Here is a 19,689-nt window from a genome sequence, read left to right as displayed (position 1 = left end):
AGAAATAAAGAGAAAAATGTACAGAGAATGAAAGAATGGATGAAAGGACCAGTTAAAAGAGGAAGGAGGAAGAGGAAAAAGAAGGGCTTGGAAGAGTGAGGAGGGAAGGGAGACAAGGGGAGGAATTTGGAAAGAAAGAGGGCTCAGAACGACTGGCGGTTTCTGAGACACATGGAAGGAAAATGGCCACAAGAAGAATCTTTTTTTTCTTAAAGAAAGAAACATTGCACAGTCATCCCCTCCTTCCCTGGTCCCCCACTCCAGTCCTATTCTCATCTGAGGCGTTTCCAGGGGAGTTTAGTCCCCTTGGGCCACTTGACTTTTATTTTTCTCCAAAGCATCTCACTGGAGGCTTTTACTCTTCTCACTAATGATCTCTAGATATTCTGGCTTTGTAAGTCTTTGGGGAGAGAAGTATTTCTGACTTAATTCTGAAATAGATCTAATAAAAATAAAACCAGCCCTTTTAAAACACGGCTTGGGCTTCATTAAAATCATCTGCCTCTTCATTTAAATAGCTTTTCTCTGAATTCCTTCTTTGAGGGACCATGCAACAAAAAAAGATCAGGGTGAGAGCATGAGTGTGTTTTAATGAATATCTTTTATTTTGGCAACTAAACTTTATGGAGTTATAACATTTAAGCACTGAATGCAATCTTCAAGATATTTTTATCCAAAAACTTTGTTGTGTATGTCTTGTATGAGGCAACACATCTATATACTTTGTTTCTCAATAATTCTTCATGAGAAGTCCATTTGGGAGGAAGAAAATGCTGTCATGTATAGATCTATTGACTATGTGAATTGTATTCAGTGTGAATTCCTGTCCAGGTCTAGATTTGTTGAGTGATGTGAGGTACAGATTTCAAAGCCCCAATGACTTTCACATGTAAAATGGAAAGAACAGCAATTACCTTTCAGGATTATCTGGATAAGGGAAGATACATTCAAAGGCATATGCGATGCAAGAAATAAGTGCCACCTTCTATTAGGGTGCTTGCTCTAGGTGCTTCCTTTTCTTGACCTTCTAGTTCTAACTTTTCTGTTTTTTTGTGGCCCCTGTGGCCCAGGCATCATACCAGCAACTGTGTTAGACAATGATAGAAATAGAGTTAACAACAGTTGAGAGGCTGTCTTAATGACAAATTGCATCAGCTTTAATGCTGGGAATCCTTGACCTATATTGGGCTGCTCAAAAACTTCTTTTGCCTTTTTCCTGGTACTCAGTCAAGTATAGCAGTCTGTAAGTGGTCTATGCCTGAGTATCATATGCCTATAGCTTTGGTGATCCACTGGGAGGTTTTCTGATTCAGGTGTAAGAAGTTTTGTTAAGGCTTAGAAACTTTGAAATCTTCCACATTGGGCACATTGTGAAATCACCCATTCTTCCCATCTGAGTAAAGAGTATTGAAGAGAGATGATGTAGCTTTCAAGAGTAAGTTGGCTTGAATAAAAGTCTCAGACCCTAACAGGACATTTCCTCAACATTTCAGTTATATCTTGTAGTGAGACCAATGACCTTTATCCGGGTTCCACCCACCTCTAACTTGTTTTTCTCAAATAACATGGGTAAATACAGACAGATATTATATACTCCAAAGGGATTTTATGTACATATGTATGATTTTATTTAGTTTCTTTTTAATTTTCTAGCAAAGACAGCAATGCAAGATACCAAATATATGTATAAAACATGCATAAAAGTGTATTCTATGTTTCCTTCATTCCTATTAGGGCCTTTTAGACTCCTACAAAACCCCACCATCTTTTGAGACCCATGTCCTTCCAGAATTATCTTCTCTGACCTGCTCTTTCCAACATGACTATCTTATCCATAAATTCACAATTTTCCTGCTCATTTCTCACATCAAAATTTACTTGTGCTGTTTTCCTTTTACATAATTACATAATTTTGGAGATTAAAGTACATGACTATTTACTAGAATTAGGAGTTCCTATATGATAGTAGTTCTGAGGGTTTTTCAAATTTCAGTGTCCATAATATTCTCTTAAAAATTATTGAGAACCCCAAAGCTTTTGCTTATGTGGATTATAATTATCAAGATTTACCATATTAGAAATTTGAAACTAGACTTATTACATGTTAAGATAAATAACATGTTTTATAAGAGATAACTGTGTTTTCCAAAAATTTGTAATAACAGTGCTATTTTACATATTTACAAAACCTTTTTATGTTAGCTTAAGACAGCTGGATTCTCATATCTGCTTCTGCATTTAATCTGTTGTATTATTGCATTCAGATAGCTTCTTGAAAATCCTGTTGTACACTCACGAGAGAATAAGAATGGAAAAGCCAAATAATATCTTAGTATTAGTTTTCTACTCCTACTATAACAAACCACTACAAACTTAGAGGTGTAAAACAACAATCTTTTAGTTGTGGAGGTCAAAAGTTCAAAAAGGATCTCACTGAGCTCAAATTAAGGTGTTGGCAGGATTGCGTTCCTTTTGGAGGTTCTTAGGAAGAATAAGTGTTTTCTTTTCCTTTAAGCTTAAAGAGGCCACCAACATTACTAGGCCTGTGGCCCCTTCTTCCATCTTCAAAGAGAGCAATAGTTAGGCCTAGTCCTCTCACACTGCCTTGTCTCTGGTTCCCTCTTTAAATTCCCTCTTCCAATTTTAAGGACCTTTATGATTGCATGGAGCCCTCCAGATAATCCAAGATAGTCTCTTAAAATTAAGATAATCTTAAATTGTTTATTGACAATTCAAACAAATTCAATTGTTTATTTCAATTTGAAATAAAGGATTGAAAGGAATATTTCAATCTCTTAAGGATCGATTGAAAGGAATATTTCAATCTCTTAAAATTAAGATCAGGTGATTAACAACTTTAATCCATTGTAATCTTAATTCCCTTTGCCATGTAATGTAATATATTCACAAATTCCTGAAGTTAGACCATGGACATCATTGACAGAGTGTTATTTTACCTATCACAGCATTATTATTAAATTCATTTTGACTTCATGGATCTTCTGAAAGGGTCTTGAGACCTTCAGAGGTGCCCAGATGCTACTTTGAGAATCACTATTCTATGATATACCTTATAGGTAGCATGTGCCCAACAAAGTCTTTCACAAGGCAGCCTTAAAAAAAAAAAAAAAAAAGTAGACAAATTAAAGACTTAAAAAAAATCTGTCTTCTGTAATTTCTACTCAGTAATGTTCTATTCTTTGGAGCTGCAATATTGACAGCCTTTCAAATATTTAAAGAACATGAATGCGCCCCCCGTGATTTTTCTCTGCATGCTATATATACACAGATCCTTATGAGAAAAGTTATGACATCAGCAGTGATAATATTTGTCCAAACTCTACCTCCCCAGCTAAGTATCAAGGTTTCCACAAACTTCCACAGATGCCTCTAAAGGAAAATTATTTTTGCTTCCTCTAATCTCCCATTTCACATTATCAGAGAAGTCATTTACATGCAGGACTACTCCACAGTATGATTGTAGATTTCTTGAGGGCAAGATCTTTCACTCATTTGTTCTTACATTATACACTATTTAGCGTCTATCGGATAAGAAGTACCCTAAGTGATTTTGAATGAAAGGACAAAGGAATTGGATCAGGGGTCTCAGATGGAGCCCATGTTTATCCTTGGTCTCAGACACACATAACATGGTTGAGGGTTCCATGCAGGAGGTCTGAGAGTAGAAGTTTCTGCCTGCAGGGCATTTACCCTAAGATAAAGGTAGATAGGGACTCCCTCTGATGTGAGGAGTAGGCCACAGGTTTGAAGTTAGGAGTAACTGAGCACAACATGGTGTCTGTCATTGGCGCTGTCTTGAATCTAAAGAGAATGGACTCAGAATAAAAATGCAAAGAACTATTTCCTGAAATCCCAGAACTATTTCCTGTGTTATCCCAGATAACATAGTGCAGCCACATTCTGGGGCCCATGTTTTAGCAAGTATCACATGATGGTACAATGCACAGCTTCTCTGAGGTGCAGATTGATGTACCATTACAATGTGACCTGCTTAAGACTTCTCAGACGGAACCAGCCTCTCAAGGATGGGCAATTGTGGTTTTAGCAGAGACAGATTGTTTCCTAAAACTCCTTTCTTTGACCAATACCAATACCTTCCTATTTCCTTCACCCCTAGGCCTAGTAACCACCATTCCATTCTCTGCTTCTAAGAGTTTGACTTTTCCAGATGCAACATATAAGTGAGATGATTCAGTATTTGTCTTTCGGTGACTGGCTTATTTATCTAACATAATGTCCTTAAGGTCCATCCATGTTGTTGCAAATCACAGGATTTTCTTCTTTTTTATAAGGCTTAATAATATTTCAATGTGTGTGTGTGTGTGTGTACATCTTTGAGTTTTGAACAACATGGGTTTGAACTGTGCAGGTCCACTTATATGCAGATTTTTTCAATAAATACAGTATAGACTAAAATTTTTTTTCTCTTCCTTATGATTTTCTTAATAACATTTTCTTTTCTCTAGACTACTTTATTGTAAGAACACAGTGTATAATATATATATCATGCAAAACGTGTTAATCGACTACTTATGTTATTGATAAAGCTTCTGGTCAACAGTGGCTATTAGTATAATTGAGTTTTGGGGGAGTCAAAAATTATATGCAGATTTTTTGACTCATTGGAGGTAGGCACCTCTAACCCTCACATTCAATATATACCACATATTCTTTATGCCTTCATCCATTGATGGATACTTAGGTTGTTTCCATATCTCGGCTATTGCAAAAAAATGCTGCAGCAAATAGGGAGGTGTGGATATCTTTTTGAGATACTGATTTTATTTCCTTGGAATTTCAGATATGCATGATGGCTATAGTTAATATACTACATCATAACTTGAAATTTGCTGAGACTAGATTTTAATTATTCTCAACTTTTTTAAAAAAGCTAATCATGTGAGATGATGGAAGTATTAATTAACTTGATTATGGGCAGCCTGGGTGGCTCAGCGGTTTAGTACTGCCTTTGACCCCGGGGTGTGATCCTGGAGACCTGGGACCGAGTCCCACGTTGGGCTCCCTGCATGGAGCCTGCTTCTCCCTCTGCCTCTCTCTCTCTCTCTCTGTCTCTCATGAATAAATAAATAAATCATCTAAAAAAATTAACTTGATTATGGTAAACATTTCACAGTATATACATGTGAAAACATCACATCGTACATCTTAAATATACAGCTTTTATTTGTCAGTTATAATACCTCAGTGAAGCTAGAAAGAAAACCTATTTCTTCACAAATCAACACAAATGTTACTTTTTCAAATATGACTGAGAAGAGGAAAAAACAGCATCAGTAGCTTCCTAACCCCTCAGGCAGAAGCATTTTCCTCCTCTGAACTCATGCAGGAGCAGAGGTGGCCATTCCTCCATTTTCAGAGGCATTAAAAAGCAACAAAGCACCTCGGTGCAGGGAAGAGGGTGGAGGACACTTAATTAGATACCATATGAAAGCTCAGGAGCCAGTGCTTTCCTTGGGAGACACAATCTAAATAGAGGAACTGGGCTTTGAATGGAGTGTGGCAGCCCAGGACTATGAACAGGGTAGAACCAGGAGAAGAAAAGTTCTGTTTTGGCTCCTATTCATTTCCTCCAGAATGGTGTAGCCCACAGAAATGCAAGCTACAGCTGGCAATCCTGGCTTGACTTGCTTACAGCTTTGCTTACCAGAGGAAGAATCTTGGTCTCCCCATTTCCCATTTATTTCCACTGTTATAGCAGTTCCTGAAATGTCGGACTCTTTCCCCAGTTGATGAAATCTAGCACTTTGCCATAGAGCTAACACTTAGCTTCTTCTGCAAACACTTGAGTCAGCTCTTATTGGAATCAATTTTTTTTCTTGAAATTAAATCTGTTTACTATTAACAACTTACAAACAATTCAGACATACTAGCTTCAAACTAATTAGAAACATACATAGTGTGAAAAAGCAAATAAATATTGTAATTCATTCCTTGCTTGAATAATGAACTTGGATGAACACACTGATCCCAGTATTTTAACGGTTTAAGTATATACGTGGCACTAACTACATAATGACCCCAAAATTAAGTAATCAAGTTCTTATTCAACAATCATGTAACGCTAATTTTGGTCCAAGGTTAGAGATATCAAAACCACAAATGCTGCTCTGCACCAAAAGAGAAGAGCATTGGTTTAGTTTCCCTGCCCTCCATGAGTTACTGAGGTCTCTATCACCACTGAATGCCTACTGCAGTAATTCCTGACGTGTCCTCTGTCCACACTAGCCTTTGCTGTGGTGTAGCTCCTCTTCATGTGTGCACATTGTTTGATAGCTGGGATATGATTAGTCCTACCTGTTTTTCAGACACTATGTACTGGCTGGTATCACTGGTAACTGATATCCATGGTCCCTGTTCTTGTTTCAGGTCACATCATTTAGTGTCATATTCATACTGACACCAGAATCCTGTAAATTCCCTAACGCATTCCCAGATAGCTTTTTGGATGGTGTATCATATAACACTAAGCCAATGTGGCAAGATCCTTTTGTCTGTCATTGGTATTTGATCACCTATGTGTTATAATTGGTCTTGAGCCTTGACTCCTGGGCTTGTACTATTTCAGCTAAGAAACAAGGCACAAGTTGTCTCTGCTGTAAGATTTACCCTAACCTGATGTGGGTTTCTGTGGTGAGCATGAAAGCATGCCCCTCAGATCTCTGACTGTGGAGAATATAACTGATCCCCAACTCTACCTGCCATGTTCAGAAATGCATCACTGTATTTGAGTGAGGCTACACTTTGGAGGGACTACTCCCAGTCAGTAAGGAGCATGACTGACATATTAAGGTCAGAAAACCACCTCGGAGGTACAGGGCTCATCTGCTGGGTGACTTTGGCTTGAGAACTCCCTATAAGCTTTACCAAAATCTTCTTAGGTTTTGCTATGTCTTCACCCCCTCCCTTCCTCCTTCCTTCCTTTTCTCCTTTACATGATCCAGATCATGGTCTGACAACTGTCTGGCCCTCCTCCTTTCAGTAAATCTATTTCATTTCTAATCTCATCTTGGTATCTGTTTCTCAGAAGACAAGGGCTATAACAATTTAGAACAACTAAAATTTTAATCCTCCTGCCTTATTTCTTGGGGATATTCTCGTTAGGATCTAAATATTGCCAATCTCTTCAACTTTCCCTCTTCCTTCTTTCTAATTGAACTTTTCTTGTGGGTAGGAGAATGGCTAACATTATCATTCTGTAAACACTTCAATTTTATTGTTTATTTTTGAAACTCTATAATCTGGCTTTTAGCTTTCATCTTGCTTGGAACAGTCAAGTTTTTGGAATTTCAGAAAACAAAATCTCTAAACCAAGCAAATCAAACAAAAATATCTTTGCTTCCCACAAAACTTGGCTCTTACATTTGCTTCTATACAATGTGTTCAACAAAAGCCCATTCAGAAATTCATCTGTCCCTTGGTTTTTGGATGTGTTCACTTTCCTTTTGTGGTAGAGAAATGAAAAAAGCTATCACTGATAATTAAATGGTGGGAGAAGTATAAAAGAATTGTGGAAAAACTGTGATGTAAAAGGAATAAAAAAATAACATATCATTTAGAATCAAAATCACTAGAGTATCATTTAATATCATTTAGCATAAAAATATTTTTATTCTCATCTAAGCTTCATCTGTTCTTTGTGATTCTGGAACCATGGGAAGGAAATGAGAGTTCCTTCTAGGTATAGTTCAATTGTAGGAAGATGTTATCTATTTTTGACCCCTTCCTCTCTATTTCTTTTGGGGACATCAGTTTATAATTTCAAAAATTCTTGGGCACCATGGACTATTACAAGCTATACATAGGAATTGGAGCAAGTCAGCTTGAGGCCAGGACTTTGACCCTAGGAGAGATGGTATATGCGGAGAGAAGACAGATTTTGGTTTTAAAACAGTGAACTTACTAATATTTAGCTTAAAACTATACTACAGAATGCTTTAAATCGCCAGAAATAATAAGCAGAAGTAAGAAAAGAGGGGAAGGGAGCTGTGAGGACCAGGATGTCACAAGACAGTAAGGACAAGAATGGAGAAAGGGCATTGAAAGGGAGGTTGGGGCCAAAACTCCAAGCTTCTTCTGCCATCATTTTGTCCTGGGTTGGGTCTTTGCTCAGTCTTCAGATTTTTATTAGCATTTTTTTAACAAGATGCCAAATCTAAGGAATGAATTCATCTCTTTAGGAGCCTTTCCAAGTATGTGGAAAGAAGAATTATTCCAAACAACAGGAAATAAAGAAGACAATGTGTGTGTCTAATGGCCTGGGGTTGGTTAGGTTGCAGTAAGCAAGCTAGTTTCATTTAATGGCTCATTAGTGCACTGCTGAAAAATGTGTAATAGTCCTAAAACAAAATGTGCTGCTAGACCAGAAAGCAGCTTGAGTCCCAGCATATATAAAAGTGTCCCAAAATAATAAATTGGAATTCATTTTGTAAAATATTTGCTAATGCATTTGAAAGAAAGTACACATCACAGATATTCTGATGGCAAAATATATCTGGTGAGTAATATTGCCAAAAAAAAAAAAAAAGGCCATGAGAATGCACACAGAATGAATTTTGTGATCTGGTACTCAAATAAAAAAAAGACCAAAACAGTGTTTAGTTGTGGAAGGCCTGGAAAAAGTATTAGAGTCCTACGCTTTGACTCTGAGACTCTGGGTGGCAAATATATACAGGTGAGGTCATACCTGGAATTTTTATTTACTTTGGCTCATTTCAGGTCTGGATAGAATTAAATTGTTTGGCAAGCATTCAAGAGTGAGCAATGATGAAGGTTGGAGAGGTGGTGAATGGAAAAGATAGAAGGCAGAGGAGACAGGAGCTTCTCCCAAGTAACAAAAGTGAATGCTATACTATACACACACATTGTCAGAGACTGATTTGTGGTGGAACCATTTAAAGTGACTCTTCCTCTAGCAGGTGGGGTGGCCATTGACAATGTGCTACTGCAACCTGCAGCCAGCCCCATCTAAAAGTAGCTTTATTGAGACAGAGCTCTATAAGAGATCTACTTATATAGCTTTACCCAGTTGGGGCACCAGAATTAATTATAAAAGGTAAGGTTCTAAATATCCCCCAGGCATTGTCTATATTACTACTAGAAGGAGGTTCCTTAGATCGAGGCTTTAAAGAAAACAAAATAACACTACCTTATACATTTTACTGACCTCAAAAAATGGTTAAGAATTTATGTATATGTATATTTACATGCTCTCTCCCTTTCCCTTTCTCTCTTTCACTCATATATTTTGATATCTACTTCCTAACAAAGGTATTCTAAATAATCCTTCATAAGTAGCATGGTCAAGAGAATAATCTGCATCTTTGCCTGATGTGGATCCTAGTTCTTGCATCACATTATATGTTCCTCCCAAGAAGTCTGTGTTGGGGTATCCATTTCTTATTGAAGGGGCTTTGAATTAATCTTAGAAGTAGGACACCAAATATAAGTTGGGTTTTTGGAAGTGAGTTGATAAATTTTGTTATAGCATAGATTTTAATATGCTTTGGAGCTACTGTTTTTTTTTATGGAAATACATCTGTAAATTTTCCTTGATAAAATTAGATTCATTATATAATTGTTTTCAAGATCAACCTATCAGGAATATATACATCCTATATATATTAAGGGTTATTCACATAAATTAAAATGATTCAATTTCACTAATCTTATCACTTTTACATCTTCAAAGGACCTTAAGCAACTTAATTGTGTTAATCATCTTAAAATGATCAAACATCAAATAAGAACTTAAAAGGACTTCTGGAAGAGGAGTTAAGATGGCAGAAGAACAGGAAGACCCTAGGCTTGCCTTGTTCCTCAAACACAAAATACCAAATTATTTTGAACGCCCAAGAAATCAATCTGAGGACTGAGAGAACAAACACACACAGGTAGAGGAGTAAAAACTACCACATTGTGGAAAGTAGGAGCTGTGGAGAGTTACTTTGGAGGAGAGAAGAGCTACATGTGCTACAGTGGGGAAGGAGCCCTTATTGCAGATAGGAGCAAGAGAGAAAGAAAACGAGAGAAAAAGTGAAAGTGTGCACGGGGAATTGCACAAGAAAGGCTTTTCCCCAAAACCACTGACTGGTAAAAGGAGAGGGGCTGAACATTGCAAGTTTTTATAAATAGCAGAGTTTAGAGTCTGAAGTTTCAGAGGTACACACCATTGCCAGGGTCACCTGGTGGGCTTAGGAGTGCTTTGGTGGTGAAGGAGGGCAGAGACCCAGGAATAGGTAGTGTGGTCTGAAGATCCCCTGGACTGCAAGGGAGAAGCATTCCCCTGAATTTTGGAAAAGTGCCACAGCCTCTCTGGGGCAGAAGACCCAGCAGGTGCCATTCATAATAGGAATGGGGATGCTGGCTGAGGGCAATGAGTCTTGAGATGGCTTTCTGCTGCATTTTACCATGAGCTCTGAACCACTGTGCCATCCTGCAACTGATTTCTGGGACAAGCTGGCACCAACCACAGTGCAGTGAGACCATCCCCCAGATGATCAGGGCAGGTCCATGCCACACAGATCTCTAAAACTTTGGAGTTTTAAAACCCAGCCTCCTGCCTCAGACAAAACAGAGGAGTGCTGTGCCTCCTGGCAGGTAGATAGTTCAGATGTAGGCAGGGTGAAAGTGGGGTTCTGGTGGAAGCCGGAGACATAAGGGAAGTGATTATTGCTCTTCTGTGAGGGCTTCCTGAAGAGTGGTGGGTGGGAGTTCCCTGTTCCAGGACAAGAGACCAGGCTGAGCCATTGCCACCATACTCATAAGTACCGATAAACTTCAGTGAGCAAAGCAGCACTACCAAGGGGAGGCCACAGCCACTTACACCAAACCCCACCCCCTGCACCCTGCAGGTGCATCTCCATAGGGCAAGTCCATATGAGAATCAGTGCAGCAGGCCTCACCCCCAGAAGACCAGCACAAACTCTTCATACACACCAAGTCTATTGATCATAGAATGCTACAAAGCTTCAGTTCTTTTGTTTTTTAAAATATTTTATTTATTTATTCATGAGAGACACAGAGAGACAGAGAGAGAGAGGCAAAGACACAGGCAGAGGGAGAAGCAGGCTCCATGCAGGGAGCCTGATGTGGGACTTGATCCTGGGACTCTAGGATCACACCCTGGGCTGAAGGCAGGTGCTAAACCGCTGAGCCACTCAGGAATCCCCCAAAGCTTCAGTTATAGGTGAAATAGGACCTAGCTTTCTTCATTTCCCCTACCCCCAAACCTTGAGATAGAGAAAAAGCAAGTGCTTAAAAATTGTATCATATATATATATATATATATATATATATATATATATATATATATATACATACTTTTTTATAAGCAAAACAAAACACACCTAGGATCTGCTTCCCTTTGCTTTTTGACCTTGACAATATGATAAGATGTAGGAATTCATCCCAAAAGAAAGAACAGAAAGAAGTAATGGCCAGGGATTTAATCAATACAGATATAAATAAGATGGCTGAACTAGAATTTAAAAAGATTATAAGGATGCTAGCTGTTCTTGAAAAAAACAGCATAGAAGACACTAGAGAATTCCTTACTGCAGATATAAAAGAATTAAAAACTAGTCAGGCCAAAATTAACAATGCTGTACCTGAGATGCAAACCTGAATGGATGCCAAGACAATGAGAATGGAAGAAGCAGAGGAATGAATCAGTGACATAGAAGATAAAATTACAGGGAGAAATGAAACTGGAGAAAAAGATGGAAAGAAAGGTATTGGATCATGAATATAGACTTAGGAAACTCAGTGAGCCATAAAACATAACATGATTCCTGTCATAGGAGTCCCAGAAGATGATGAGAAAGAAAACGGAGCAGAAGGTTTATTTGAACAAATTATAGCTGAAAACTTTCCTAACCTGGGGAAGGAAATAGACATTGAAATCCAAGGAGCACAGAGAATTCCCATTAAATTCAACAAAAGCTGGCCATTACTAAGACATATCAGAGTCGAACTCACAAAATACACACACAGACAAGGAAAGAATCCTGAAAGCAGCAAGGGGATAAAAAAAGTCCTTCACCTAAAAAGGAAGAGTCACAGCAGATCTGTCCACAGAAACATAGTAGGCAAGAAGTGAGTAGCATTATATAGTCAAAGTGCTGAATAGGAAAAATACCAAGCCAGGAATATAGAAGAGATAAAGAATTTCCCAAACAAAAACTAAAGAAATTCATGACTAATAAACCAACCCTGCAAGAAATACTAAAGGGCACTCTTTGAGTAGGGAAAAAAGGACCAGAAGAAACAGACTAGATAGGAACAGAGAATATCACCAGAAATACCAACTTTATAGGTAGCACAAAGACACTAAGTTAATAGATATCAATAATCACTCTGAATGTAAGTGGACTAAATGCTCCAATCAAAAGACATAGGGTATCAGAAAGGATTAAAAAAAAACAAGATCCATCCATATGCGGCCTACGAAAGACTCATTTTAGACCTAAAGGCACCTGCAGATTGAAAGCAAAGGGATAGAGGACAATTAATCATGCTAGTGGGTATCAAAAGAAAGCTGGAGTAGCCATAGTTATATCAGACAAACTATATTTTAAACCAAAGACTAACAAGAAATGAAGAAAGGTACTATATCATAGTTAAGGACTCTATCCATCAAGAATTGTAAATATTTATGCTCCCAACTTATGAGCACCCAAATATATAAATTAATTAATAACAAACATAAAGAAATGGATTGATAATAATACAATAACAGTAGGGTACTTTAACACCCCAATGGACAGATCAAGCAAACAATGACTTTGAATGACATACTGAACCAGATGGACTTAACAGATATATTTAGAACATTTCATCCTAAAGCAGAAGAATAGAAATTCTTTTCAAGTACATGGAATATTGTCTAGAATAGATCACATACTGGATCACAAATCGGCCCTCAACAATTTCAAAAAGATTGAGATCATACCATGCATATTTTCAGACCACAATGCTATGAAACTTGAAGTCAACCACAAGAAAAAATTTGGAAAGACCACAAATACATGGAGGTTAAAGAATATCCTACTACAGAATGAATGGTTTAACCAGGAAATTAAAGAGGAAATTAAAAATTACATGAAAGCAAATGAAAATGAAAACATGACAGTCCAAAACCTTTGAAATGTAGCAAAGGTGGTCATAAGAGGGAAGTATATTGCAATACAGCCCATCTCAAGAAGTAAGGAAAGTCTTAAATCTGCAACTAACCTTACACCTAAAGGAGATAGAAAAGGGACAGCAAATAAAGCCTAAAGCCAGCAAAAGAAGGGAAGTAAAGATTAGAGCAGATACAGAAAAACAAAACAAAACAAAACAGATCAACAAAACTAAGAGCTGATTCTTTGAAAGAATTAATGAAATTGGTAAGTCCCTAGCCAGATTTATCAAAAAGAAAAGAGAAAGGACCCACAAAGATAAAATAATGAATGAAAGAGTCAACACCATAGCCAACACCACAGAAATACAAACCTTTGTAAGAGAATATTATGAAAAATTTTATGCCAACAAACTGGGCAGTCTGGAAGAAATGGACAAATTCCTAGAAACATACAAATTACCAAAACTGAAATAGGAAGAAATAGAAAATTTTAAGACCCATAACCAGCAAAGAAATTGAATCAGTAATCAAAATCCCCCCCCCCAAAAAAAATCTCCCCCAAAACAAAAATCCAAGGCCAGATGGCTTCCTAGCAGAATTCTACCAGACATTTAAGGGAGACATAATAATTATTCTTCTCAAACAGTTCAAAAAAAAGGAAGGAAGGGGAACTTCCAAACTCATTCTACTAGGCCAGCATTACCTCGATTCCAAAACCAAAGACTTCGTTAAAAAGGAGAATTACAGGCCAATATCTCTGATGAACATGGATGCAAAACTTCTCAATAAAATACTAGTAAATCAAATACATTATCTTTTTTTAAAAAAAATATTTTTATTTATTTGTTCATGAGAGACAGAGAGAGAGGCAGAGACATAGGCAGAGGGAGAAGCAGGCTCTTCCCAGGGAGTGTGATGTGGGACTGATCCCGGACCTGGGATCACACCCTGAGCAAAGCTCAACCACTGAGCCACCCAGGCGTCTCTAAATACAACAGTACCTTAAAAAAATTATCACCACAATCAAGTGGGATTTATTCCTGGCCGAAGGGATGGTTCAATATTTGCAAATCAATCAAAGTAATATATCACATTAGTAAAAGAAAGGTTAAGAACCATAGGATCCTCTCAATAGATAAAGAAAAAGCATTTGGCAAAATACAGCATCCATTCTTGATAAAAACCCTCAACAAAGTAGGGATAAGTGGAACATACCTCAACATCATAAAGACCATATATAAAACACCCACAATTAATATCATCCTCAATGGTGAAAAACTGATAGCTTTTCCTCTATAATCAGGAGCAAGACAGGACTGTCCACTTTCATCATGACTGTTTAACATAGTACTAGAAGTCTTAGCCTCAGTAATCAGACAACAAAAAGAAATAAAAGGCATACAAATCACCAAGGAAGAAGTCAAACTTTCACTATTTGCAGACAACATGATACTCTGTAGAAAACCCAAAAGATTTTACCAAAAAAATTGCTAGAACTAATACATGAATTCAGCAAAGTCGTAGAATATAAAATCAATCCACAGAAGTCCGATGCGTTTCCATACACCAGTAATGAAGCAGCAGAAAGAGAAATCAAGGAATCAATTCCATTTACAATTGCACCAAAGACAATACACCTAGGAATACACCTAACAAAAGAGGTATAATACCTGTACTCTGAAAACTATAGGACACTGATGAAAGAAATTGAAGAGGACACAAAGAAATGGAAAAACATTCCTTGCTCATGGATTAGGAGAACAAACATTGTTAAAATGTCTAGAGTACCCAAAGAAATTTACACATTTAATGTAATCCCTATCAAAATTACCACCAGCATTTTTCACAGACCTAGAATAAACAACCCTAAAATTTGTATGGAACCATATAAAAGACCCTGAACAGTCAAAGCAATTCTGAATAAGAAAAGCAGAGTTGGAGGTGTTAAGATTCTGGACTTCAGTTTATATTACAAAACTGTAGTTGTCAAGACAATATGGTACTGGCACAAATGCAGACACAGATCAATGGAACAGAGTAGAAAACTCAGAAATGGATCTACAACTATATGGGGAATGAATCTTAGAGTAGGAAAGAATATCCAATAGAAGAAAGATAGTCTCTTCCACAAACAGTGTTAAGAAAACAGGACAGCCACATGAAGAATGAAAATAGACCACGTCCTTACACCATACACAAAAATAAATTCAAAATGGATGAAAGTCCTAAATGTGAGAAGGAAACCATCAAAATCCGAGGGGAGAACACAGGCAATAACCTCTCTGACTTTGGCTGTAGCAACTTCTTACTAGAGACACCACTGGAAGCAAGGGAAACAAAAGCAAAAATGAACTACTGGGACTTCATCAACATAAAAAGCTTCTGCACAGCAAAGAAATAATAAATCTACAAGGCAGCCTGTGGGATGGGAGAAAATAATTGCAAATGACATATCTGATAAAGGGTTAATATGCAAAATCTATAAAGGATTTATCAAACTCAACACCCAAAAAACCCACAAATAATCCAGTTAAAAATGAGCAGAAGACATGAATAGATATTTTCTGAAAGAAGAGATGTAGATGACTAAGAGACACGTAAAGATGCCCAACATCACTCATTATTGGGGAAATACAAATCAAAACCATGATGAGATACCACCTCACACCTGACAAAAGGGCTAAAATTAACACAAGGAACAGGTGTTGGCAAGGATGCAGAGAAAGGGGAACCCTCTGGCACTGTTCGTGGGAATGCAAACTAGTGCAGCTACCCTGAAAAATAGCTGCACTAGTTTAATTAAAATTAAAAAATTAAAAATAAAACTACTCTACAACTCAGCAATTGCACTACTAGGTATTTACCCAAAGGATACAAAAATACAGATTTGAAGGGGTATGTGAACCCCGATGTTTATAGCAGCATTATCTACAATAGACAAATTATGGAAAGAGCCCAAATGTCCAGCAACTGAAAAATGGATAAAGAAGACATGGTATATATGTCCATATATCCATATATACACAATGGAATATTACTCCACCATCAAAAGGAATGAACTCTTGTGATTTGCAATGATGTGGATAGAGCTAGAATGTATCACACTAAACAAAAGAAGTCAGTCAGAGAAAGACAAATACCATATGGTTTCACTCATATGTAGAATTTAAGAAACAAAACAGATAAATGTGGGGTAAAAGAGGGAGAGAGAGAGAGAAATGGGCCACAAGAGACTTTTGATGATAGAAAACAGAAGATTGATGGTGGGAGTGGGGGGGGGGGCGGGGAGATGGGCTAGATGAGTAATGAGGATTAAGGAGGACACTTGTCCTTTTGCATTGGGTCGCTAAATTCTACTACTGAAAACAATATTACTCTATATTTTAACTAACTAGATTTTAAGTAAAAATTTGAAAAGAAAAAAAAAAGAACTTAAAAAGACATCCCACTTTAATACTTTGATTTGACTTGATACATGCCATTCTGTGTAGGTTCCTGTAATGGCTCCCTTCTCAACTGGATGGGAAAAGAGGAGTCCAAGAAGACCCTCCTCGAGCTAATCTCTTCAGGTTCTGATTCTTCCCCCAACACTTTTTCCCTCTAATTTTCCCTTCTAATCCTCTTGCACTGGTCTGATTTCCCCAGATTCTCTGCTGTACCCTATTTTACAAATAACTAACAACTATTTAATGGTAACTATATGATTAAATATCTAGTTAAAAAACTAATGGTAAAATATCCTTGGTTCTTTATTAAAAGAATCTGGGGTCCTTTGTTTATTGTAACTTCTGCTAATTGGGCCTGAAAATAATTACTAATGGGTATTTTGCTTAATCCCCATAGTGTTTTATAAATTATTTAACTGGGGACAGAACATATTGAAATGAGAAGGAATGGAGGGATGTGCCAGCCAGTGAGGCGAAGTTGGACTGCCTCTCCTGCTAGGCATGGCTGCCTGGGGTTGTTCAGCACTCAAAGATAGGCTGGCATGCTTTAGATATCAAGGATATTTCTGATGAGATCACAGAGAAGGTGATTCAGAGAATTGTTAGGCGAGTCAAAAATCACCCCAGAATTTGGCTGGTAGAAAGTTCTAAAGAGAAGTTTCTTCAGCAGAATAGCAATATTGTTTCATCATCAGTTAATTTGCTGATGTTGGTCTTTCTAGAGCTTTGTTTCACAACGGAACTGTTGACCTTACTGGTCTTACTTCAACCTGCTCCCAGAAGGTTACCATGTTTGGTCCACCAAGCTGTTTCATTCTGATGACATGTTCTTAGGGGTATAATGTGCCAGAAGCCCAGGAAAGGTGGATATTCTATTGCCTTATGATTCTTCCATTTTCAGAGATGGCCCCAGTATTGTGATTATAAAATGAAGTGCAAGTCCATATAATTATGTGAAGATGAGAATGTGAGTTCTGACCCTTCTTAGTGAAAGTTTATCCACATGATTATTCATAATGTGTCTACTGCTTCATCTGTGTGTTTATAATATTAATGAGTCTTTCAAATATTCAGATTCCAACCTCAAACATTTGAGCTATGATAGAACAGAAGTGTACTTATTAGGGTTATGTGATTTAAATAGATTTACTATTTTACTAGGGACAGCATGTTCCTTTGGTCTGAAGCCTTAAGGATGAGAGGGGGCTAGTACTTGGTAGTTCTTCTGTTGTTGCTGTTTTTCACCTTTGATACATATTTAAAAGGATGGAAACTACCATATTGAAAGGCTGGTGATTAACCTTTTGAATTCTGTATGAACATTTCAGTCCTTGGCTAGATCTGCAACCATTTTCTCTTCAATAAGATTAAAATTGAAGTAGGCGGTATTATGTGATGAATATAGAGTAGTTTAATAGAGATAATTAAGGTGTAGCATTATCTTTCATTAAGGACACTTGAGATAATTTCCTTTCCATCTGAATGCCTATTTAAGTGTTTCTTATATCTAAAATTTACTTATTAATCTATGGTCATCCAACATATTTAATCCAATAGACATTGCATGTTCAATCCAACAAACATACTCTTTAACTCACTGTTATATCATAGGTTGGGTTTCTGAAATCTGTAGCTACTGACAATTATGGTACACTAATAAAACTATAGCAGTTTGAAAAGGAAACTTTCTTTCCAACTTTTTCCAAGAAAAAGCAGAATAATTTTATAACTGCAAAGAACACTAGAAGTATTTAACCCAACATCTTCCCTTTATTTAGGAGAAATAAGACTTCAAGGAATTGAAAAATTTGTCTGTCTCACAACCAACCACAACCAACTGACCCTAAAAATCTGTTTCTTTATTCTGGGCCCGAAGTGGGTCTCCCTATGTCATGGTTGTATCATATATAAGACTTCTCTTATCATATTTCTGATAGCTGATAGCTCAGGAAGGAGCTTCTTCAGGTCAAGCTTTGGACCACCAACTGAGAAGATTCAGGTTTAGAAACTTGGCTCTACTGGATGTGATTTCAGGTAAATTACTTAACCTTTCTGGCCTCAATTTCCTCATCTGTAAAATGGAGTTTATAATATCACTAAGTTTACAGGTCATTTTAAGGATCACATGAGGCCCTGACACATGTAATGAACTTAATATATTTCAGAATAAGAATCCTAACTCTGGTTTTGATGACCATTAGTACAGTTCAGTGATTTTAACATTGAGAGCTTTATCTCTTTATCTTCAGACAACATAATTCAATGAGTAGAGAGTAGAAAGATCCAAATCAATTTTTTTTATCCAAATAAATTTTGACTTAAAAGACTGATACTAATGTTTTGATTTGTCAAATCCAGTCAGTCTGTATAAAATGGAAATCTGAGTTCTTTCCCGGAGATTCAGATAAGAATCACCACAATCATTTCAGGCAGTATAGCATCTACCACAACTTGGGACATCTCCAGGGATTACAGATTTGCGAGACCTTTGGTGAACCCATTTTCGAGCTCTAATCACCATATTCTTTTCAGTTTACCTCACTAATAAAATATCAAGAAAAGAAGAAAGTCAAACTTGAATTTAGTAGAGGCTTGTACCAATATGTTAAAGATTTCCCAAGTATGTGCTTTGGGTCCCCTGAGAAGCAGATGCTAAAACAAAGATTTGAGTGAAAGCGGTTTATTTAGGAAGTGATCTCAGAGGGAATCAGTAGGAGAGCAGAAAACAAGAAAGAGAAGGAAAGAAGGTGCATTATCAAGCAGATTATTGCTAGGAGCAATTGGGGCTCAGTCTCCTTGGGGAACTACATAGAGAACACACCTGGTTTTATCAAACCTGACAGGTTGGGGAAGTTAGGATAGTTATCCTTCAACATCAGCCACACCTGAGTGTGAGATGCTCCTGGGAGATTTAATTCCCCTACATTTCTGGCTTGTCTCATAACTGGGCTAAGAATAGCCATGTGGTAGGGTATTGTAAGACTACGCATGTAAGACTATGCTGCCAGCATAAACTTGATCAGTGAGTATGCAGGGAATGTGCGTGATGTCCACTTTAGCATATTTTATAATAAAACAATA

Source organism: Vulpes lagopus, chromosome 3 (assembly GCF_018345385.1).
Source record: "Vulpes lagopus strain Blue_001 chromosome 3, ASM1834538v1, whole genome shotgun sequence".
NCBI lineage: Eukaryota > Metazoa > Chordata > Mammalia > Carnivora > Canidae > Vulpes > Vulpes lagopus.
The sequence above is the reverse complement of the archived record's forward strand: the minus strand, read 5'-3'. Positions refer to the sequence as shown.